The following is a 25,595-nucleotide window of genomic DNA, read 5'->3' on the forward strand; positions in this document are numbered from 1 at the left end:
TTCCATCACAACGTTTCTCTACAAATAAAGTGTTTTAAAAATCAGGTTATTTAAAATAAAAGCAAACAAACAAAACATTAAAAACATTAAAAAAGAAAACATGTTTTACCGAATAAAAAGTGGTGCAAACTCCAGCTCCTCCTCTACCACAGAACAAACAATATCTTTAAAACACCAGCGTTGTTTAAAAGCATCCAGGTCTCCAATGTGTTTGTAAAACCTGAACTCCAGCCAGAGTCTGGCTCTGATGTTACAGAGCCACACTGCCCTGGCTTCCTGCCCCTCTCTGTTTTCCACCCGGGACTTCCTAGTTAAATAAATTGCCATTTTTGCTTCACCGGATAAAAAATTTAGGAGCTGCCACTTTTCTTTTCTGTTTTTGTAGGCAGCTCCCATGATAAAACCTTCTCTGTAAAACCACATTAAAAGACTAAAACCACTGTTAAAAGAGCGAAGAAACTCAAAGTCTCTTACACTCGTTAAAAACATGGTAAATAGTCTCCCGGAGGTCACAGAAGGGCACTGGCTCAGGACAGCGGGATTGATTACCGAAATAAAAGCGTTGGACGCGACAGCACCGTGTAAAATCCGCCACTGGAGGTCAGCGGTCCTTTTTTTTAGGGGAGGCTTGTATAGGACCCCCCACTGCGGCCAGGGCCTCCATGCCCAAGTCTCTCTGACCACACAGTGGGCGGTCTGTTGCACAGTCTGGACCTGTTGATGCTCTTCACGAGGTTAAAATACAAAGTCTTCTTGTCTGCTTTGTTCAGTGTGCAGTTTTCTGGGTGGCTCGTTCTCAGCAGGGGCGGTGAGTCCCCCTAGCCCCGGGCTGAGGGAGATGTTTGGGAAGGGTCTGCAGGGTCCGGCTCTGCTCTCCGCTGGCTGTAGTCGTTGAGGAGGCTCCTCTCCAATCCGGTCAGCCTCTGCCTCCACAGCTCCAGGAGCCTCCTCGCCACCCGGTCGGAATGCAGACCCAGCAGGAGCCCAGGGCCGGGGGTCGCTCAGCGTCGGCCCCACTGCATCCACCAACTGCTGCAGAGAAAGGGTCTTTGTTCAGCAGCGCCCGTTAGTCCAGGATGACGCTGCTGCTAATGTCTAGTTTTGCCCCGTGAATTAATGGTTCTCTCAACAACCAGAACAGAGAGTCAGACTGTGGGCACCTTTCGTGCTTAAAAGGGCCCACGACTTAAAACACCCTGATAAAAGGAGGCAGCCCACTTAGTTTTAAAAAGCTGGGGTCTATTAAAACAGAGCAGTATCCAGCCCTAGGTTGTCAGCACGTCTGAGGATGCAGCTGGCCACGTCTCGCCACACTAAAAACCCCGGACTCGTTAAAAACTTCTGAACAAACTGTAATCTAAAAGTGGCCGTCCGGCTGGCCAGGTGGACAAGGCCCTGTCCCCTCCTCTCTGGCTAAAACAGCACCCCTGTGGCACCCAGTGTAGACCCTCCCAAAAGAAATCCACCATCTTCTTTTGTATGTTGGCTAAGAAGCCCGAGGAGGGTCTAAAACTGTCAACCTGTGCCACAGTTGGGATGCAATAAGATTGTTTAAAACCAGTACTCTACCTTTAAAAGACATCTGGGGAGCAGCCACTTCCACTTGGAAAGTTTCCTCTATCTTCTCTGTGACGCCTCCCAGTTCTTCTGGACCATGCTCGGTTTCCCAGGTATATTCCTAAATATTTAAAACCGTCCGTCTTCCATATGAGTTTTGTGGAAGAACCGAGGCCGCCACGCCACTCCCCACAGCGAGGGCTTCGCTTTTCTTCCAGTTCACCCTCGCTGATGATGCCGTGCTAAAATCATGTACTATTTGATTTAAAAGGTTTACATCATTTTGATTCTTGATAAAAACAACAACGTCGTCGGCATATGCCGATAAAATCATTCCTTTACTAAAACCAGGTAAAAACAAACCATGTAGGCTAGAGCGTATTTTAAAGAGGAGGGCTCGAGGAGAGTGCGTGAGCATCCCGGACAGAGCACAGCCCTGCGGACCCCTCTACTCACTCTAAAAGGAGCACACAGCCTGCCGTTTATCTTCAGCACACTCTCAACATTACTGTACAACACCTTGATCTTAGCTATGAAACCAGCGCTGAACCCAAACTTCCCCAGAACTTTCCAGAGGAAACCGTGTTCAACGCGGTCAAAAGCCTTTTCCTGATCTAGAGAAATCAGACCAGTATCCATACCCAACGAGCTGGAGACCTCCAAAACATCCCGAATGAGGTGGACGTTATCCACCATGGACCTGCCGGGCACACAGTAGGTCTGGTCCCGATGGAGGACCTGCTCCATAGCTCCCCTCAGCCTGGAGGCCAGGACCCTGGACAGAAGCTTGTAATCCACACACAGCAGAGACACAGGGCGCCAGTTACCGATGTCCTGCGGGTTTCCTTTCTTCGGCAGTAGCGTCAGCACTGCCCTCCGGCAGGACACCGGCATGGAACCAGAGGCCAGACTCTCGTTGAAGACGTCTAGGATGTCCCTTCCGAGGACATCCCAGTATTTCTTGTAAAACTCAGCGGGGAGGCCGTCGATCCCGGGGGCGCGCCCTCCCTGCATTCCCTGCAGGGCAGCTTTCAGCTCTTGGGGGGTTATGGGTCTGTCGAGCTCCTCATTAGTCTCCTCGGAGACCTGAGGCAGCTCCCCACAGAGCCCCTCCGCCGACTCTCCCTCCTCCCTATACTCAGTGGCATAAAGGGAGGAGTAAAACCCCACCGCTCGCTTCCGGATCTGGCTTGGCTCCACAACCGGCTGCCCTCGTCCGTCAGCAGTGAGTGGATCACTCGCCTGCCCACTCCTCTTCTCCAGGCCGAAGAAGAAGCTAGAGGAGTGTCCATCTCCGATGGTCTGGAATCGGGACCTGAGCAGTGCGCCTTGTACTTTAACCCGAACAGGTCGGCGAGAGCCGCTTTTTACTGAGGACTTCAATATGTCCTCGATCTCCTGTGGACTCGCTCAAACTTTCTAGGTCCACTATCTCAGTCTCCAGGTCCTTCATAGATCTGGTGACGTCTCTAGTGACGTTGAAAGTGTGCTGCTGACAAAGGAGCTTAATTTCTACCTTACCACGGTCCCACCACTGCCTAAGATTATTAAAATCACTCTTCCTCAGCCTAAAATGCGCCAAAAATAAAACAACACCTCTCTAAAACTCCTATCGAAAGTTATAACTGTATTAAAATGCCAATATGCGCTCCTGGGTAAAAAGTTCCTGATAAAAACATGACATAAAACCAAAGAGTGATCAGTAAAACCAGCCGGAACAATGCTGCACATTTTAAAAATACTAAAATGGTGCTTAAAAACATAAATACGGTCTAACCTGGCTGAGGAGATCCTTCCTCCCTAACGTGGGACCATGTGTACTGTCGGCAGTCCGGATGCATCCTTCTCCACACGTCCACCAGGCCATGAGAATGGACCAGCCTCCTCAGCACCTGCTGTGAAGCTGGATGTGGCTCTGTGTGATTTCTGTCTTAAAAATCATCCTCTGTGCAGTTAAAATCCCCCAAGAATAAACAATCCTCCGAGGCACAGTCATTTAAAACATCATTAATTTTGGATAAAAACAGCTTCCTCTCTGCCCCGGTTGTTGGAGCATAGACATTAATTAAAACAACATTAAAAAGGTCGAACCGTGCTTTCACAAAGAACAGCCTCCCCTCCACGATGTGTTTGACCTCCAGTGACCACGGGCTGAAAGCCCTGGAGAAGAGGAAGCCCACTCCTCCGCTGAGGTTGGTGTTGTGGCTCAGGAGGACTTCCCCCCCCCCACTCCCTCCTCCAGTCCGCCTCGTTGGTGCTGTCGCTGTGCGTCTCTTGTAAGAAGAGAACATCGTTGGCTTTCATCTTGTTAAATTCATAAATAGATGTTCTCTTCTTACTGTCCCTCGCTCCATTTACGTTTAAAACTCCGACTCTGAATGTGTTCATTAAAAGAAAAGAGTTTAAAAAACAAATAAAACTTAAAATCAACAAATCAAATAAAACATTGGAGCTCTCCACCTCCCCCTGCTGGATGCACTCCTTTACTTTGAGTAAAATCTTTTTAATCCTAAAAACCTCTTGCTTTTCAAACTTTTTCTTTTTCATATAATATCTGCAAGACTGTACAAAGTTCACGAGGTCAGGGAAGTGATCCCTGACCTCCACTTTCCTTTTGTTTTTTGTTCTGTGTAAAAACTGGCTTATTTCATCCACTGTGTGAAGTTTTTGAGCTTGACTGTTTGTTAAAATTAGAGGAGAGTCGCTGTCGTCTGCCCCCTCCTCATCACTGCTGTCCTCCACCGGCCCCGCCCCTTGACTCCTCCTCCTCTCCTCCACCCTGCTGGCCTTGGCCTCGCTGCCGCGCTCTGGCCACTCTTCTTTCTTTTTGGGGCCCTTTCTGCCCCCCTGCTTCCTCCTCATCCATCTCTACCTGCTCCGCCCCCTCTTCCTCTGCACCGTCCTCCTCCACCTCTTCGCCTCCACCCACCTGCCCTACCCCCTCTATGGGCTTCTCACCACCCTTGTCCTCGTCTTTATTTCCCTTTTCCTCCTCTTTCCCACTTTCCTCATTATTCTCCACCCCACTCCCCACTTCCACCTCTAAGCCCGTGCCACCATCACCACCATCACCAATATTTTTTGTTTTTTAAATCTTTTTTTGTTTGTTTTTTTCCCCTTCTTTTTCTTGTTTTCCTTCCTCCTCCCCACTTCCCACCTCACCCACAGCCTCTACCCCACTGCTCTTGGCAGATCCCCCCACATCCCCTCCATTTTCTTGGTCCGCTTTTCCTTTTTTTTCATCGCTCCCGACTCCACCCACAGCCTGCTTCTCACTGCCCTGTCCAGGCTCCCCACCCTCTTCCCCCCCCTCGCCACCCTTACCCCCATCGCCACCATCACCACCACCATCACTCACTCCCTCATTCATACTCACCACATGTGTGTCGGGTGCAGCAGCAGTGACGCCGCTCGCCGCGCTCTCCGTTGGAATCGGCGGCGCTGCCGCCGCAGCGCCGGCCGCCGCGAGCCCCGCAGCCGCGGCAGCGGCAGCCGCCTCACCTGCTGTTCCCCACGCTGGTGCAGCGGCGTGACGCGCCGGACGGACCCGAGCCGCCCGGACCAGCTGGCGCAGGGTCGCCTCGCTTCGAACAGACCCTCGCGGTGTGCCCCTCCTCCCCGCAATGAAAGCACTTCATCGCCGATGAAGACGCGTAGACGTTATAGTTAACATCATCTACTCTGACGCTGAAGCGCAGGTTTAACTCCGCGCTCCGGTCGTCGAGTATCATATAAACCGATCTCCGGTAACTCATGATATGCTTCATCGAGCTCTCCTTGAACCCCGATGAGATCTCTCTCATCGGGGAGACCAGCTTTCCGTGCCGGGAGAGCTCTCTGCTGAGAAACTCATCGGAGATGAGCGGAGGGACATTTGAAACGAGGACTCTGGTGGACGGCTGGTCCAGCGGAAACACCTGTACAAACAAATCTCCCACCGAGAGACCCTCCTCTACCACGCGGCTTACCTTCGCCACCTGATCCAGGAAGATCACGACCGAGCCGTTCATCTTGGCGGCGGACTTCACGCTGCTGAACCCGACTTTCTTCCCGACTGCCCGAGCCAATTCCTCCACGCTGCACGAGGAGTCACCGGCAATCTTCATACCGTGTCTCCTCGTGAGCAGCGGGGGGGGAATCGGGGCAAACATTTCCGCCGCGCACCGAGCCCGGTGAGGCACCGGCAGCGGGAAGACACCCAGAGAAAAACCCAAATAACCACCAAACAACTTAAACTACTGTGAAACCAACTAATAAACCACATAAACTAAATACACACAACTATGAAAGAACAGAGAAGAGAGAAACACACAGACAACGCTCCGCAGCTCTCAAACACACACCCTGTCGCTCTGACGCTCAGCGTGAACTGAGAGAGAGAGAGAGAGGGGGAGAGGGAGGTTTCAGGTCTAATGAGCTTGTTGAGGCGTCGAGGAGCTTTTTACTTTCTTATTTAGCTCCTGGAGCCGGCGGCCAGCAGGGGGCGCTCACGCCAGCACACGCTGGTCCCAGTGGGAAACGACTCGCTGTTGGAAAGGATCCTGACAACAATAAGAGGGAATAACTATAACACGGCAAAATGAAAAGAAACGTTATGTAAATGGATTATAGTAATAATGTTACATCGGCCTCAGAGAAGCTGCTGCTGGCCGGAGTCCAGCTGAATCAACAGCATTGTGTGTGTGTGTGTGTGTGTGTGTGTGTGTGTGTGTGTGTGTGTGTGTGTGTGTGTGTGTGTGTGTGTGTGTGTGTGTGTGTGTGTGTGTGTGTGTGTGTGTGTGTGTGTGTGTGTGTGTGTGTGTGTGTGTGTGCGTGTGTGTGTGTTCCCCACGGTGTGGTCACTCCACCAGACCAGTGTAGACTGGGATCGATGGGGCTGTAATGAGGTGGGGGGGGGGGGGGGGGCATCGACCGGGTAAACGTTGCAGCGCCGATAATTTACTCCGGCTGGTTAAAGCTGCGTCACCTGAAAGGAGACGAGGGCGATCACAGAGCGCGGTGCAGCCCGCTAGCCTCCTCCCGCTAGCGTCCTCTCGTTAGCCTCCTCTCGTTAGCATCCTCTCGTTAGCGTCCTCTCGTTAGCATCCTCTCGCTAGCGTCCACTCGTTAGCCTCCTCTCGTTAGCATCCTCTCGTTAGCGTCCTCTCGTTAGCATCCTCTCGTTAGCGTCCTCTCGTTAGCCTCCTCCCGCTAGCGTCCTCTCGTTAGCCTCCTCCCGCTAGCGTCCTCTCGTTAGCGTCCTCTCGTTAGCCTCCTCCCGCTAGCGTCCTCTCGTTAGCCTCCTCTCGTTAGCGTCCTCTCATTAGCGTCCTCTCATTAGCGTCCTCTCGTTAGCCTCCTCTCGTTAGCATCCTCTCGTTAGCGTCTTCTCGTTAGCATCCTCTCGTTAGCGTCCTCTCGTTAGCCTCCTCCCGCTAGCGTCCTCTCGTTAGCCTCCTCCGCTAGCGTCCTCTCGTTAGCGTCCTCTCGTTAGCCTCCTCCCGCTAGCGTCCTCTCGTTAGCCTCCTCTCGTTAGCGTCCTCTCGTTAGCGTCCTCTCGTTAGCGTCCTCTCGTTAGCGTCCTCCCGCTAGCGTCCTCTCGTTAGCGTCCTCTCGTTAGCGTCCTCTCGTTAGCGTCCTCTCGTTAGCATCCTCTCGTTAGCGTCCTCTCGTTAGCCTCCTCCCGCTAGCGTCCTCTCGTTAGCCTCCTCCCGCTAGCGTCCTCTCGTTAGCCTCCTCTCGTTAGCGTCCTCTCGTTAGCGTCCTCTTGTTAGCGTCCTCTCGTTAGCGTCCTCTCGTTAGCATCCTCTCGTTAGCGTCCTCCCGCTAGCGTCCTCTCGTTAGCGTCCTCTCGTTAGCGTCCTCTCGTTAACGTCCTCTCGTTAGCGTCCTCTCGTTAGCGTCCTCCCGCTAGCGTCCTCTCGTTAGCCTCCTCTCGTTAGCATCCTCTCGTTAGCGTCCTCTCGTTAGCATCCTCTCGCTAGCGTCCTCTCGTTAGCCTCCTCTCGTTAGCATCCTCTCGTTAGCGTCTTCTCGTTAGCATCCTCTCGTTAGCGTCCTCTCGTTAGCCTCCTCCCGCTAGCGTCCTCTCGTTAGCCTCCTCCCGCTAGCGTCCTCTCGTTAGCGTCCTCTCGTTAGCCTCCTCCCGCTAGCGTCCTCTCGTTAGCCTCCTCTCGTTAGCGTCCTCTCGTTAGCGTCCTCTCGTTAGCGTCCTCTCGTTAGCGTCCTCCGCTAGCGTCCTCTGGCGCGTCCTCTCGTTAGCGTCCTCTCGTTAACGTCCTCTCGTTAGCATCCTCTCGTTAGCGTCCTCTCGTTAGCCTCCTCCCGCTAGCGTCCTCTCGTTAGCCTCCTCTCGTTAGCATCCTCTCGTTAGCGTCCTCTCGTTAGCATCCTCTCGCTAGCGTCCTCTCGTTAGCCTCCTCTCGTTAGCATCCTCTCGTTAGCGTCCTCTCGTTAGCATCCTCTCGTTAGCGTCCTCTCGTTAGCCTCCTCCCGCTAGCGTCCTCTCGTTAGCGTCCTCTCGTTAGCCTCCTCCCGCTAGCGTCCTCTCGTTAGCCTCCTCTCGTTAGCGTCCTCTCGTTAGCGTCCTCTTGTTAGCGTCCTCTCGTTAGCGTCCTCTCGTTAGCATCCTCTCGTTAGCGTCTTCCCGCTAGCGTCCTCTCGTTAGCGTCCTCTCGTTAGCGTCCTCTCGTTAGCGTCCTCTCGTTAACGTCCTCTCGTTAGCATCCTCTCGTTAGCGTCCTCTCGTTAGCCTCCTCCCGCTAGCGTCCTCTCGTTAGCCTCCTCTCGTTAGCATCCTCTCGTTAGCGTCCTCTCGTTAGCCTCCTCCCGCTAGCGTCCTCTCGTTAGCGTCCTCTCGTTAGCGTCCTCTCGTTAGCCTTCTCCCGCTAGCGTCCTCTCGTTAGCCTCCTCTCGTTAGCGTCCTCTCGTTAGCATCCTCTCGTTAGCGTCCTCTCGTTAGCCTCCTCTCGTTAGCGTCCTCTCGTTAGCGTCCTCTCGTTAGCATCCTCTCGTTAGCATCCTCTCGTTAGCGTCCTCTCGTTAGCCTCCTCCCGCTAGCGTCCTCTCGTTAGCGTCCTCTCGTTAGCGTCCTCTCGTTAGCGTCCTCCCGTTAGCGTCCTCTCGTTAGCGTCCTCTCGTTAGCGCGCGGTGGTTTAAAGCTGCACGTTCATCAGCGTCACGTTTGGCCGTTCAGGAGAAAGCGCCGCCACTGACATGCAGCCACCAGGGTGTCATTTAAAACTTGTATATGGCATTCAGCAAATATGTTCCCGGTAATCTGGGAACATGATCTTCCGATATGTTCTGACATCACGTATGATTATCGCTCGTACCAAATCCACCACTGTAATCGGTGCTCTCACCTGATTGGCCGATTCACTTTCTGATTTAACTGCGTTTAGCGCCCGTCGACACGCGCCGCAGCGCATTCATTGTCATAAAATACCGATTCCTTTGATCACAGCTGTGTGAACTGGCTGAACACGCGTGTGCGTGTTCTTCCTGCGAGGCGATGATGTCATCGGTGTAGAAACACGACGAGGGAGAAGAATTAAGCATCATATTGTTATTGTTCGTACAGCAAGACGGGGCCCCGAGAAACCCCCGGCAGGATGATGAATGCTTCCTGCTGGTAACCACACACACACACACACAGACACACACACACAGACACACACACACACACACACACAGACACACACACACACACACACACACACACACACACACACAGACACACACACACACACACACACACACACAGACACACAAACACACAGACACACACACAGACACACACACACACACAGACACACACACACACACACACAGACACACACACACACACAGACACACACACACACACACACAGACACACACACAGACACACACACACACACACACACACACACACACACACACACACACAGACACACACACACACACACACAGACACAGACACACACACACACACACAGACACACACACACACAGACACACACACAGACACACACACACACACACACACACACACACACACAGACACACACACACACACACACACACACACACACACACACACACACACACACACACACACACACACAGACACACACACACACACACACAGACACACACACACACACACACAGACACACACACACACACACACACACACACACACACACACACACAGACACACACACACACACACAGACACAGACACAGACACACACACACAGACACACACACACACACACACACACACACACACAGACACACACACACAGACACACACACACACACACAGACACACACAAGACACACAGACACAGTACACAGACACACCAGTACACACACACACAGACACACCAGTACACACACACACACACACAGACACACCAGTTCACACACACACACATGCACAGACACACACACACGCACAGACACACCAGTACACACACACACACACAGACACACGCACACAGACACACACACACACTCACACACACTCACACACACACACAGACACACACGCACAGACACACACACACAGACACACACACTCACACACACACACAGACACACACACACACACACACACAGACACACACACACTCTTACACACTTCCAACGCCATCATTATTCCTTCATAGCATGTCTGCTGCAGGCGGCAGTAGTTGCTCTTCTTCCTCTCTTCTTCCTCTCTTCCTCCACTCTTCCTCCTCTCTTCTTCCTCTCTTCCTCCACTCTTCCTCCTCTCTTCTTCCTCTCTTCCTCCTCTCTTCTTCCTCTCTTCTATCTCTCTTCCTCCTCTCTTCCTCCTCTCTTCTTCCTCTCTTCTTCCTCTCTTTCTCCTCTCTTCTTCCTCTCTTCTTCCTCTCTTCCTCCTCTCTTCCTCCTCTCTTCTTCCTCCTCTCTTCCTCCTCTATTCTTCCTCTCTTCCTCCTCTCTTCTTCCTCTCTTCCTCCTCTCTTCCTCCTCTCTTCTTCCTCTCTTCCTCCTCACTTCTTCCTCATCTCTTCTTCCTCTCTTCTTCCTCTCTCCTTCCTCTCTTCCTCCTCTCTTCCTCCTCTCTTCTTCCTCTCTTCCTCTTCTCTTCTTCCTCCTCTCTTCCTCCTCTCTTCTTCCTCTCTTCCTCCTCTCTTCCTCCTCTCTTCGTCCTCTCTTCCTCCTCTCTTCTTCCTCTCTTCCTCCTCTCTTCTTCCTCTCTTCTTCCTCTCTTCCTCCTCTTTTCTTCCTCTTTTCCTCCTCTCTTCCTCCTCTCTTCCTCCTCTATTCTTCCTCTCTTCCTCCTCTCTTCCTCCTCTCTTCTTCCTCTCTTCCTCCTCTCTTCTTCCTCTCTTCGTCCTCTCTTCTTCCTCTCTTCCTCCTCTCTTCCTTTCCGTTCTGCTCGCTCTGCATCGGGTTGTTTGTTTCACGAGGCTCTGGAAAGCTCGACGATAACATCTTAAAGCTCTGAATCATGTTGTTTCTGCATGTGGCCCCTGATATATAATGTAAATATGACATATTTCAGGAGGATGACCCACAGAACACCAACACTCCCCTCCCCCTCCCGTTATTCCCCTCCCCCTCCCGTTATTCCCCTCCCCCTCCCGTTATCATCTCTCGACCCCAGTGTTTAATTCACGATCTAAAAATAGATCCAGATCATTAGTTTATCCACATGCTTCTTCTTCTTCTTTTCCGCGCGTCCATATGTTCTTCTCTCCCATCTGGCCTCCGGGTCTCGGATGATGGGAAACCTCCGAGCTGCTAATTAAAACGACCCGAGAGGAAACCTGGGAGGCGGCGTCCGCATGTGGGTTTAGTCGTGGCGGCTTTTGATCATCGGGAATGTTCTCTGCACTTTTATAATAAAGTTAAATCATGAGTCATCCTCACGGCGGGTAGCCACGGAAACACTTACATCTCCTCCATCATCACATGTGGAGCCTTATCAAATGAGTCTGACTTGTTTCAGTCGTGAGGATCATCAAGAACGTTGTTTACACTTTTCAAATCAAGTCGATTTCATTTGCGATGACGAGTCTTCCTCACGGCGCGTCGGCCTCGGGACGTATTCCCTGAAGACGACATTTCTTTTTAAATCTCCCATCTAATCACATGATGGAGCTTTCACCTCTTCCACGACAAAGTGTTTCCGTTACGCGTGATGCGACTCGTCGTGAGCGAGCCGGACGTCCCCCAGAGGAGACGGAGGGAATGACAGTCCGACCGAACCGCTGCGATGAAATGTAGGCGAACAAAAACAGAGCAAATCACGTTTCATGGCCCGGCAGAGACAGCGCCCTCTGCTGGCTGCAACGCGGTACTGTCCACGAACACAGGCACGAAAAGAAGGTTTTACGTAAAGGAATTGACCTTTTCTGATGCCGCTAACTCCCGCTAATACCTCCGCTAACACATCGACTTATAACGTGTATTCTGTACGTTTTCGCCGCCGAAATGTTGCAAGACCCGACTTACCGCATCTGTAACAACGTCAGACTTTGTGTGTTTGTCTCCTCTTGTGAAAAACTCATCAGACAAAATAAGAAAATCGATATTTTCTCATGAAAGATGAGGGCGTGTTGAATGCTGGGATACCGAACATGCCCGTGTTTATCGACGTGGTCTGCGTGAGCAAGCCGCTCGAAGGGAAGGGGAGGGGCTTAGAGGAAAGGGAGGGGCTTAAGGCCGCCACCGTCCTCGGTGGCGCGGAGTTCATTTAATGAGCCTGACTTGTTCCAGCGGATCTAAACCTGAACTTTTACGATAAAGTTCCGAGCAGCGCTAATCCTTCGTTAGCTACCCGCATGTTTTCGCTCCAATCACCCAGATACGTAGCGAACGAAGCGCGTCGCTGTTTGTGTTTTTAATGAGTTTAAGTTCGAATGAGTTTAAGTTTGAATGAGTTTAAGTTCGAATGAGTTTAAGTTTGAATGAGTTTAAGTTCGAATGAGTTTAAGTTTGAATGAGTTTAAGTTTGAATGAGTTTAAGTTCGAATGAGTTTCAGTTTGAATGAGTTTAAGTTTGAATGAGTTTAAGTTTGAATGAGTTTAAGTTTTAACGCTTCGTGGCGCCTGAACTCGACTCAGAGGATCTTTAAACTCCGTGGAGCGGCTTCTGCCTTTTATTCAACATCCTGATCAGATTATTGTATCTGAGCCGAACTGTGAGGCCATGAAACTGGATCTGCTCACGATCACATCCTCTTCCTCCTCACCTCCTCTTCCTCCTCACCTCCTCCTCCACTTCCTCCTACATCCTCTTCCTCCTCACCTCCTCTTCCTCCCCACCTCCTCTTCCTCCTCACCTCCTCTTCCTCCTCACCTCCTCCTCCACTTCCTCCTCACCTCCTCTTCCTCCTCACCTCCTCTTCCTCCTCACCTCCTCCTCCACTTCCTCCTACATCCTCTTCCTCCTCACCGCCTCTTCCTCCTCACCTCCTCTTCCTCCTCACCTCCTCCTCCACTTCCTCCTACATCCTCTTCCTCCTCACCTCCTCCTCCACTTCCTCCTCACCTCCTCTTCCTCCTCACCTCCTCTTCCTCCCCTTCCTCCTCACCTCCTCTTCCTCCTCACCTCCTCTTCCTCCTCACCTCCTCCTCCACTTCCTCCTCACCTCCACTTCCTCCTCACCTCCTCTTCCTCCTCCTCCTCCTCACATCCTCTTCCTCCTCACCTCCTCTTTCTCCTCACCTCCTCTTCCTCCTCCTCCTCTTCCTCCTCACATCCTCTTCCTCCTCACCTCCTCTTCCTCCTCACATCCTCTCCCTCCTCACCTCCTCTTCCTCCTCACCTCCTCTTCCTCCCCTTCCTCCTCACATCCTCTTCCTCCTCACCTCCTCTTCCTCCTCACCTCCAGGAACTCTCTCTGGTGAGATGGACGATGTAATTACTGAGAATCATTTCCACCTCAGAAGAGATTAAAGGAGATTTGTGCGTTCCTCTCCCTCCTCTTCCTCCTCACCTCCTCATCCTCCTCACCTCCTATCCCTCCTCTCCCTCCTCTTCCTCCTCACCTCCTCATCCTCGACGGCTTAAAATGTAATTATGAATCACATTTTTTGCTAATTGTGTTCTGTGTTGGCTCCTTGACGTCGAGGCCGGATGAGCCTTTTGATGATGATGATGATGATGATGTCATCTCCAGAGCTCTGGACTCTTCCTCTCGCGGAGCCAGAAGGACGAAGGACAGACGTGTGAATAAAGATGAAGCTGCAGCACAGACAGTGAGTTGTGTGTGTGGAACAAACATTTACCCACAATCCCCTCCGACGAGGCCGCTGGAGGCCCGCGTGATGTCAGCCAATCACAGCGCCAGCAGTGTGAGTACGTACAGTTTGAAAATATATACATTTATTTGAAACATGATGTTTTATTTCAATAACTTCTTCTTCCTGGTGCTTCTCCTCGATGTTTTCACCTGTGAGCACTAGGGTTGGGTACCGAAACCCGGTGCCAATGTGGTACCGGTTCCAATACAACCGGTATTACCCGGACCGAAACGCAACGCACATTCCGGTGCTTCTTTCCGGTGCCTGAGCCGATTGAAATTGAAAAAAACTATTGTTGTGAACTTCTCAGGTGACTCCGCCCCGTCAGCAGGTCACGAGCCTCTCATATGTAACTCTGACAGCGGAGGCGTGGCCGTGTGTGACTAGTGAACCGTGTGGAGCGCGACGGGGAGGCCGTCACCGGTCCCCTGAACACGTGGAGACCGATGATGACGAGCAGCCGGAACTCAGACTAGTACCGTATCGTTGATTGCAAGTCTTGCATTCATAAAAGTAGGCCAAGAAATAATAAATTAGCCATTATAACCATGCTTAAGCTAGCTCGTAGCTAGCGTTAGCTCGTAGCTAGCGCTAGCTACGAGCGTGACAGTCTGCTAGCAGATGTGTTGATGTCCAGCGGTCCCGGCTGTATACCCGGTGTTACCGGGAATATAATGACGGAGGAATAAAGACCGGGGGCGTCACTTTGTTTCAGTGTAACTCGCTGTCAGAAGCAACACTTTATTTGTCACGTGTCATCTTCAGTCCCTCTGATTGGTTGTTCTCTTTGCCCATCAACACAGTGACAGGATTAACCCTATAAGGTCTGCACATGACAACACACCTCACATCATGGAGAACATTGTGTCTGTTAACAGTCTGATATCCGTTGTTGTCGTGCTCCATGATAACGGCTTCTACAGGGAATATGGCCAAAGAGGTTTTTAATGTCCTCATTGTGCGTTTAAAAAAAAGAAGTATCGGTTCAGGCACCGTTTAGGCACCGGTATCGTTTTAAAAGTACCGGTTTAGCACCGGTATCGGAAAAAACCCAAACTATACCCATCCCTAGTCAGGAGGAGGAGCCTCAGAGCAGAAACACTCTTTATGAAACACATTTTAATGTAAACAAATAAAAAAACACATCCACGAACCCCAAGAGGAGGAAACAGAACCACTCAGGCAGAAAGACTCGGCTCGTTATTCTAGAGACTAAAGTCCTCATTAAAAAGTTTATTTCATCTTTTATGGCGCATAAAAGTTTTGAGTCTGGGGACGAAGAACAGACTGATCCCAGACCAGCTGAGAGGGCTGCATGGTCCCTAATGAAGACAGGAATCAGGCTGATCCCAGACCAGCATGGACCTTAACGATGGGTTCTTAAAGGTACAGGGTCCTTAACGATGGGTTCTTAAAGGTACAGGGTCCTTAACGATGGGTTCTTAAAGGTACAGCGTCCTTAACGAAGGGTTCTTAAAGGTACAGGGTCCTTAACGATGGGTTCTTAAAGGTACAGGGTCCTTAACGATGGATTCTTAAAGGTACAGGGTCCTTAACAATGGGTTCTTAAAGGTACAGGGTCCTTAACGATGGGTTATTAAAGGTACAGTGTCCTTAACGATGGGTTCTTAAAGGTACAGGGTCCTTAACGATGGGTTCTTAAAGGTACAGGGTCCTTAACGATGGGTTCTTAAAGGTACAGGGTCCTTAACGATGGGTTCTTAAAGGTACAGGGTCCTTAACAATGGGTTCTTAAAGGTACAGTGTCCTTAACGATGGGTTCTTAAAGGTACAGGGTCCTTAACGAGTCCCCGGCAACGAGAGCCTCGTGTTGACATGACTCAGCAGTAAAATAAGATGTTTACTCTCAGTGGAAGTCTTGTTACATTTAGCAGCTTTAATAAATGTTCTTATTATTGTGTCCACGGTCTCACGCGAGCTGCTCTGCTTCAGTCACCTGAGAGGGTGTGTCTCTAAGTCTTCATCTAAATAGACCTGACAAAGCGGGAACAGCTCGGAGCCCCGAGGGAAACATGTGAGGTGAGGGGGGGGGGATTACACATGGAGCATGACCACGAGGAGATGAGGAGGAGAGACAACAGAGAGATGAGGAGGCTCAGAAGTGAGGAGCGGAGGTAGAGGAGGAGGAGGAAGAGGAGGAGGGCAAGAAGAGGAGCGTCAGCAGGATGGCAACCCCATTGGGGTTTCAATGAGTCTTTTTGTAACTCTCTAACCCTAAACCTCTAACCTCTGACCTCTAACCTCCTAACCTCTAACCTCTAACCTCCTGACCTATAACCTCCTGACCTATAACCTCTAACCTCTGACCTCCTGACCTATAACCTCCTGACCTCTAACCTCCTAACCTCTAGCCTCCTAACCTCTACCCCTAACCTCTGACCTCTAACCTATAACCTCTAACCCTAACCTCTACCCCCCCTTACTTCCAGTCAAAGGACTTTGTTTCCATGGTGATGTGTGAGGTTTGAGTGAATCCTGTTTCCTTAAGAGAGGGTCCCTCGTGATGAAGACCACTTCTCAAAAGTAGCGTTAGCCCCCCCCGTTAGCCCCCCCCCATGGACACCTGCTGCTCCTCTGCATCCATTCATCAGCGACGCACTCCACCTCCTCTCAGCCACACGTTGGCGTGCCGCTACGAGGAGGAGGCCGTGATTAGTGTATTGTGAATCGATCCCCCCTCACCCCCCCTCCCCCCACAGCCCCCCCCACCCCCACCCCGAACCGAGGGAGCGAATGAATGAATGCCTTTCAAGGAGGCTCGTTCTCTGGCTCCTGTGTGTGTGTGTGTGTGTGTGTGTGTGTGTGTGTGTGTGTGTGTGTGTGTGTGTGTGTGTGTGTGTGTGTGCTGGTCTCTCTCTCTGGATAATAAACCACCTGTTCTTCTGTTCTTCATTGTCGTTTTAATTGCTCACTTTTTTCTGTATTTATTTATTTTAGTTGGTAGTATGACGCAACACCGCCGCAATCAAGGCCCGATTGTCTTAGGGGGGGGGGGGTGAGAACACTCCTTCCTTCCTTCCTTCCTTCCTTTCCTCCCTTCCTCCCCTTCCTTATCTGAATTCTCCACATGCAAAGCGGTGAGCCCACTTCACCATAACGTGGACGGCCCTGTGGCCCCCGAGGGCCCAGAGGGCTTCATGTGTTAAAGCTGCATTATCTCTCCTGGCCACTAGGGGGCTCCTCTGGTTGTATAGAAGTCTATGCTTCATGTGTTAAAGCTGCATTCTCTCTCCTGGCCACCAGGGGGCGACTCATCTGGTTGTATAGAAGTCTATGCATCATGTGTTAAAGCTGCATTCTCTCTCCTGACCACCAGGGGGCTCCTCTGGTTGTATAGAAGTCTATATAGTGACTCTACTTCTCTTGATGTATTCCCTCAGTAAACATTGTAAACATGAGTTTATGTCTCAGTCTCTAGTTTCAAGTCTTCTTCTATACAGCATGATGTCATTATTTATACTTTATTTATCCATTTATATATTTATTATTGTTATATTTGAAGTGGTCTATGATGTCATTGTTGGAGTTGGACAGCGACACACCACCTGGACGACACTCACTGGAAGAAAGCAGCGGTAGACTTCTACGTTACATTTATTAGCGTTTTATTCAGAAATCAGGATACAAGTAGACATCATGCATGGACCCCCTCCGGCTGGTACCTAGAGTACTCAGACCAGAGAGAGGCGCCTTAGAAGAGGGCGCGACGGTTTAAATAGCCATCAAGGCCAGTTCTGATTGGCCCAGCGAAGAGAGGGTGGTGTCTTCTCATAGGTTCTTCGTCTCTCTGCCTCCATCGCTGTCGCTCATTCATTGGTTCTTGTGGCCAGCCAATGAATTCATATGTTGTGAAAAGAGTGTGAGAAGGAAGAAGTAAGTAATTTATTTTCCAGAGAGTTGATTTACTTGGTTCCTCCCTTTGAAGCTGTCTTTCACTCCTCTCTGGGGGTCTTATCAGTGCAGGGATGGGGCCTGGATCTTCTCAGAAGGTCGTTCAGACAAAGGGCCTATTCCCATGTGAGAGTAGATGAGAGTGTGAGAGGGGTCAATGAGGGGCCATAAATGACTGAAGGAGACTAATGGCCGCATCTGGACCCTTCCTTATCTATCTGCTCGGTGAGGTAAGGACTATGATTGCTCTTTCTAACCTATGAGTATACTGAGCCTCTTTGTTGGTGACCACTTCTAAGCCATACGTGATGCGGGGGACGGGGGGTTGTGCATAAAACTTCCTTAAGTATAACACTGTTATCTTTCTTTAGATCAGTCAGGCACCAGAGTGCTCTGCCGGAGATTTTAACTTCCATTCAGTGTTTTCCATCTTACACATAATATGTATGCAAACAATACTAGGCTGTGCTAAGCTAAAATATATATTATTTACATCATCCTTCCTCCATGTTTGCTGGTCTCTGTCTCGTTCAGCTCATCGCTGTACAATATAATTTTTTATATTACTTTTATGTGCACATTGTTCTCGTCTCCTGATGACATTATTCTGGTTGCTTAGCAGCGGTCGTGTGTCGCTGCGGGATGAATGAAGTGTTCCTCTCCTCTTCATCAGCAGCCCCTTCAGGCTGGTCCAGGGTCAGAGGAAGAAATCCATCTGATGATAGATTCTGAGCTGGAGCTCAGAGACGATTCCATGACCAATAAACTGCCCCCCGGGAGTTTATTCGTGACTACAGGAGTTCATTCGTGACAACAGGAGTTTATTCGTGCCTACAGGAGCTTATTCGTGATTACAGCAAATTATTCGTGACTACATGAGTTTATTCGTGACTACAGGAGTTTATTCGTGACTACATGAGATTATTCGTGACTACATGAGATTATTCGTGACTACAGGAGTTTATTCGTGACTACATGAGATTATTCGTGACTACATGAGATTATTCGTGACTACATGAGTTTATTCGTGACTACAGGAGTTTATTCGTGACTACATGAGTTTATCCGTGACTACATGAGTATATTCGTGACTAAAGGAGTTTATTCGTGACTTCATGAGTTTATGCGTGACTACATGAGTTTATTCGTGACTACAGGAGTTTATTCGTGACTACAGGAGTTATATATATAGGACTGTCTCAGAAAATTAGAATATTGTGATAAAGTTCTTTATTTTCTGTAATGCAATTAAAAAATCAAAAATGTCATGCATTCTGGATTCATTACAAATCAACTGAAATATTGCAAGCCTTTTATTCTTTTAATATTGCTGATTATGGCTTACAGCTTAAAAAAACTCTAAAATCCTATCTCATAAAATTTTAATATTTCCTCAGACCAAGTAAAAAAAAAGATTTATAACAGCTGAGTGTTTGTCAAGGCTCAGGAAACCCTTGCAGGTGTTTCGAGTTAATTAGACAATTCAAGTGATTTGTTTAATACCCTACTAGTATACTTTTTCATGATATTCTAATATTTAGAGATAGGATATTTGAGTTTTCTTAAGCTGTAAGCCATAATCAGCAATATTAAAAGAATAAAAGGCTTGCAATATTTCAGTTGATTTGTAATGAATCCAGAATGCATGACATTTTTGTTTTTTTAATTGCATTACAGAAAATAAAGAACTTCATCACAATATTCTAATTTTCTGAGACAGTCCTGTATATCAGATATACATTGTCTTCTGTTCTCTCTTGGATCAGTGTATATTTAGCTCCCCTATAAACCAATAATGGATGAATTTTTAAGCTGAAATCACCTGGTCCAGTAACATAACTACATTTTATGACCATCGTGTGTCTGATAGACTCTCATAAACATCTATCTCATTTCACCTGTCAATTCATGAAGTGCGAAATAAGCAATACCCAGAAATTCTACCTCAGTTTTGGTGTAAAAGGTGTTGACACCTGGGTCACCTGACCCGCCGCTCCACCCGGAGCAGCCGCCGCTCTACTCCATGAGCTGCTGTATTAAACATACTGTCACTAATAAGAGAACACAGAGAAATACTAAAACGATGGATTTAAAGGAACAAACATCCCTCAGAGATCTTCATCCCAACAGGTAGCACACATCTCAGTGACTGAAGACGAGGAATTAGGGGAATAAAAACAGAATATTTCACTTTCAGCCATGAAAATGTGGGATTTTATTTTTCTGTGATGCAAATGAAAAGAAACAAAATGGATCCATAACTCACACACGTTTAGCTCTGGCATGAGGAGGGCATGTGTTCCCTCCACACACATCCTCCATCTAATGATGTGGTGAAACAGCTCAGTTATTCTGTCTAATTGTGTGTGTGTGTGTGTGTGTGTGTGTGTGTGTGTGTGTGTGTGTGTGTGTGTGTGTGTGTGTGTGTGTGTGTGTGTGTGTGTGTGTGTGTGTGTGTGTGTGTGTGTGTGTGTGTGTGACTCTCCTCTGCATTAAAACCCACTTAATTCTCTGTTATTTCCACAGGATTATGAGGACATGTAACAAATAACAACAAGCATCTGCTCCGAAATCCTCAAAACACACACGCACACACACACGCACACACTCTGCCTGGCAACAAGCCGTTAGCTTCGCGCCGCGTCCAGAGAGGATGCCAAGCAGATGATAATCAGACAGGAAATTGGCGCGATGGTGAATTCTTTGCGCCGCAGCACCAACGCGTACCATCATTCTTCTTTCTCTTATTCTGGGGTTTTAATTTACTTTAATTAATCACAACCGCTGTTCTCTTTAATATCGCTCTGTGGAAACATATTTTGTGGGAATAGAACAAAACATCATATTTTATTCTTTTTAAAACCTGGATCAGACGAATATCAAAAGGGACGATGTTCAAAAAGAAATTCATAGACATGAAGAAGACTTTCATTCACAGGAGATTTATGAGGTCATACAAGAAGAAGGCACCAACAAGGAATTCTGCACGAGTAAAGTTTATGTGAAGAGTGATTGAGAGAGTTGACGATGGCGTGGCGATGGCTTGGCGATGGTGTGACGATGGCGTGATGATGGCGTGACGATAGCTTGGCGATGGCGTGACGATGGAGTGACGATAGCTTGACGATGGCGTGACGATAGCTTGACGATGGCGTGACGATAGCTTGGCGATGGTGTGACGATGGAGTGACTATAGCTTGACGATGGCGTGACGATAGCTTGGCGATGGCGTGACGATGGAGTGACTATAGCTTGACGATGGCGTGACGATAGCTTGGCGATGGCGTGACGATGGAGTGACGATAGCTTGACGATGGCGTGACGATAGCTTGACGATGGCGTGACGATGGCGACATTCGCGAAAACTATTGCACCATTTTCTTTCTGGAATTTAAGAACATTTCATTCAATATGGATTTTTTTTTTTACTTTACTTTTTACTGTCGACTCTGGAGAGTCGTCAGTTAACCCCTAAAAAAAATTCCCAAAAAATTCCTCAACAACAAAGAAGACGGGGACAGAAAAAAACTCTTAGATTGAAATTATATTTTACAATATTTAAAAATTATGTTTCTTTTTTTCCCGAGAAAGCAAAGGAGTCGCATGCAATAACGTGCAATGGAGCTTTTTTAATTTCATTCGTTGTAGAAACAGGAAGTCGACTCCATCGGCTCTCTGTGTGTTTACTCTTAATATATGTAGCCCGCCGACAGCGTTACCTTTGACACGTCACATTTCCATGAACTCAACCCACACGAGACCCGACGGCAGGGTTGCCAGGTCTGTGTGACAAAACCAGCCCAATGGCCAGCCCAAACCAGCCCAATGGCCAATAAAACAAGCCCAAAAAACAAGCCCAATATCAGAACTCAAAATATGCCCGTGCCAAACCATATACACTGCTTTTAAAGTCCAACAACATTGCTATCATTTCCAAATGTATTGTAATATCTACAAAGTAACAACAAATGGTTGCCAGCATTAAAAGCAGTTTTCCCTAAACAGTTATTTCACCTAGGTCCTAAAATGGCCTTGTGTAATTAGATACAGTATATTATCATAAATAAAATATAGCTCTGTGAAGGTGTAGACCAATTCACTGACGGACAAACTAACCTGTTGCTTTGTCTTGAGGCTTTCTCTTCCCTTTTCTCTCTTCCTCCCTGCCTGGACAACATGAATGTACTGTTTTTACTTCATATGCATTCACTGTAGTTAATGCAATACCTTATTTCAACTGAAACACCTTATGTTGCTTCACTATATTTTTATCATATACTTATAGTTCAAACAATGTACGCACTCGACAACTGGAGAACGGAGCAGCATTTCGAATGTGTTTCCCCGTTTTGCTGTGGTTTTGGAAATCACTGTGGTGCACGAATCTCGGTTTTGCAGTACCGACAAAAAGCTTTGGTATCATCCCCAGCCACACGTTCTATCCATTCTTTAATTCCGTTTTCACTTTCCCATTCTTTCGTATATTTCTTCCCGTATTTAGCCCACTTACCGGGTGGCATGTTTCTCCAGTGTAGCTAGCTACACTAACTACCAGACCAGAGTTGGGATCGAGCGGGTCGCGGGAGACTGAGAGCGGCGAGAGCTTTAGGTGCGTGTGTGTATGTGGGCGTGTCCCATGTCCATGTGTGTACGTGCTGATCTGGACTCAGTTTGGTAGGATTTGGGTAGAAATAAATTATTTCATTTAAAATATGGATTTTTATTTAAAGATATTCATGTAATTTGCATGCAAAATAGGTCTACCCGAACCAGCGGACAAGAAATTCAACCCGCGGCAACACTTCAAAAGTAGCCCAATTCCGCGGGAAAACCGCGGACCTGGCAACACTGCCCGACGGCTCAATTAATGTTTCAGAGTCGGCCGTTTGGATTCTGACTGATTGAGCCTGTGAGTGGGAGGCGGCCTCCAGAGAGCGCCACGCGTTTTGCACACCGCACGCTTCTCCATGCCGACGCCTCACACTGGACCTGGACTACAGGAGTTTATTCGTGACAACAGTAGATTATTCATGACTACAGGAGTTTATTCGTGACAACAGTAGATTATTCGTGACTACAGGAGTTTATTCGTGACAACAGGAGTTTATTCGTGACAACAGGAGTTTATTCGTGACTACAGGAGTTTATTCGTGACTGCAGGAGTTTATTCGTGACTACAGGAGTTAATTCGTGACTACATGAGTTTATTCGTGACTACAGAAGTTTATTCGTGACTACAGGAGTTTATTCGTGACTACAGGAGTTCCTTCGTGCTCCGGAGGTTGACGCCCTGTGGAAAAAAGGCAAGGAGAAGAAGGAAAAGGAGGCAGAGCGGCGGCGATGCGCTCCGCTGTGTTCCCACCAGTTAACAGTCGGAGTCGGCCGGCAGGCAATGAAAAGATATTTTTAAAACCTGTGAGAGGCTCATGAGCAACACGGCTGTGTGGCTCGCTGCAGCAGAATGCATCGATCACCACGGACGCAGAGACATGCGTGAGCTGGTCCTGGCCGAGTGGATCCATCACCGTAAACCTGTTGGACTTGTTCATCTGGAACATTTTAATGAGTTCTACCGGTCCAGTGGTGACGTGTGCAGCGAGCCGGTCATCGACGCAACGAGAAGAACCAACAGGGAGGCGGAGCTTCATCCTGAGCTTCACAACCAGCGGCATTAATCAGAACTATGAGATATTAGAAACCTGTGGTTGTGTTGGGCCACACAAACAAACCGGGGAGCTAACGCCAGTTCTGGTTCTGAAGGGCTCCGTTGAGTGAAGCCCGGTCCAGGAAGACGGCTCACATCGGTACCGCCGTCAGGCCATCATCACGAGGGCCTGCAGACTTCATATGGAAGAGAGAACATCGAGCGTGAAGCAGCGGGATTCGTTCTATTAGTTTATAATCAACAATACAAAGAGTTGTGATTATAAGTGTCTGTTGGGATCAGTATTTTTCAGTATTTCCTTAAAAGTGAATTAACACACACATTAGCACTAAAACCAATATGAGTTGGTTTAAAATGATTCCAGCCCAGAATCAATCTATTGGTTTCGTCTCCATGGACACAAGAATTGTCAGTTTTATAAAGTAATGCCGATGGATTCCTCTCAGTATCGTATTAAAGTGGCAATAAGCTGCGACGCTACATTACAGGAGCCGGAACACCGGAGGGGAGGCACAACAAACCGTTATCATTTTAATAAAGGAGACGGACAATAATTGTCGCTCCATCATAATTTCCCGCTGTCATTGCTGGAAGTGGAAGTGGAAGTGGAAGTGGAAGCGGAAGCGGTCGGCTTGCTGCCTCCTCAACGCGCTGCAGACGGCGTGATACGTTTCACCATCAGAGACGACGGCTTTGAAAGTCAACGTTTTCGCCGATGCGGCATTTATTTCTGCATTTATTTCTGGGAACGCCGCCACATCCGCACAGACCATAATACTCCCGCCGCTCAGGAGGCTGAACCTCCGGACCGCTTCAGTTTGACGAACAGCTCCGGGATTCCCGCTCTGAGACGTTAGCTGTCGTTAACTTGTCTTTATCGTTTGTGTGTTGTGTTCTTCAGGTCAACCACTCAGACGCTGACCAGAGACTCCCAGGGATCATCGGACGGCGATAACCCGGAGACGGCCGGCCGATGAGCGCCATGTGTTTGGGAGCCATTTTGCATTTCGCTGTACTCGCCCGAGGACACTTCGACGTGGACCGGAGGGAATCGAACCGGCGACCTTCGGGCCGGGAGGCCGTGGAGGGAGACCCGAGACTCGAGGTCTGTGGACTTCAGCTGAAGCCAGAGCAGGAAGAAGCTCAAGGAGAGCGAGTATGTTGCTACCCCCCCCCCCCCCCTGCTGCCAAGGGAATCCAATTAGGCTGGATCCAACATGGCTGACAGGCGGCTCCTCGCACCAGCTGCCCTCCTTCCATCGGAGATACGGAGTGGACGCACAATTAGGGACTACACACCCACAGCCCCGCATACATGTCGATATATAGATAGATATAATATATATATATATGTACATGTACATCACAACAACACTGACACACTCATCTTCTCCTCACATGCACACACACACACACACACTCACACACACACACACAAGGTTGATCCTGCACCACCGTGGAGAGATGGAAAAATCCATTTTCACCACATGATCAAAGACACACACACACACACCTACACACTCACACTCACACGCGCGTGCCCCCCTCTCCTGCAGCCTGATCAGTGTCCCTCTGTCTCATTGATCCTCACACACTTCACCGCCGTGCGACTCTTTTCCTCTCTGCAGAGGATCGATCTCCAGACATCGAGACACACTGGACCGTATAGAGGCGTGGCTTATGTATAGAGGCGTGGCTTATAGTCACAGAGACGTGGCTTTTAAAGGACCGTTATAGAGGCGTGGCTTATATCATATATGTATATATATATATATATATATAGCGTTACTTTAAAGCTGCAGCTGGCTGTGTGTCTGAGGAGCACCGGGCTGACCCCGTGGAGGAGGTTGAAGGTTCAATACCTGAGCCAATGGTAAGACACATATTGCTCACTGTCTCTTAACACCTGAGTTTTATTCAATTATTGGTAATGTGTAAAGAGCTCAGATGATCCTGAAGGCCGACCCCGTGTTTAACGATGCCTCAGTTCATTAGAATCGTGGAATATGTCTACTACCAACTACGCCATGGCCCTGCTGAGACTCCGCCCACTGTTGAGACTCCGCCCACTGCTGAGACTCCACCCACTGTTGAGACTCCGCCCACTCCTCTCTTCCTCCATCTGATGGATGGTGGAGGTCTGGATGGTGGAATATGCCGACTACCAACTCTTCATCCACTCCCTCATCTTCATTGTGTTGTTCCTGTGTTTTAA

Source organism: Pseudoliparis swirei, chromosome 24 (assembly GCF_029220125.1).
Source record: "Pseudoliparis swirei isolate HS2019 ecotype Mariana Trench chromosome 24, NWPU_hadal_v1, whole genome shotgun sequence".
NCBI classification, from domain to species: Eukaryota; Metazoa; Chordata; class Actinopteri; order Perciformes; family Liparidae; genus Pseudoliparis; species Pseudoliparis swirei.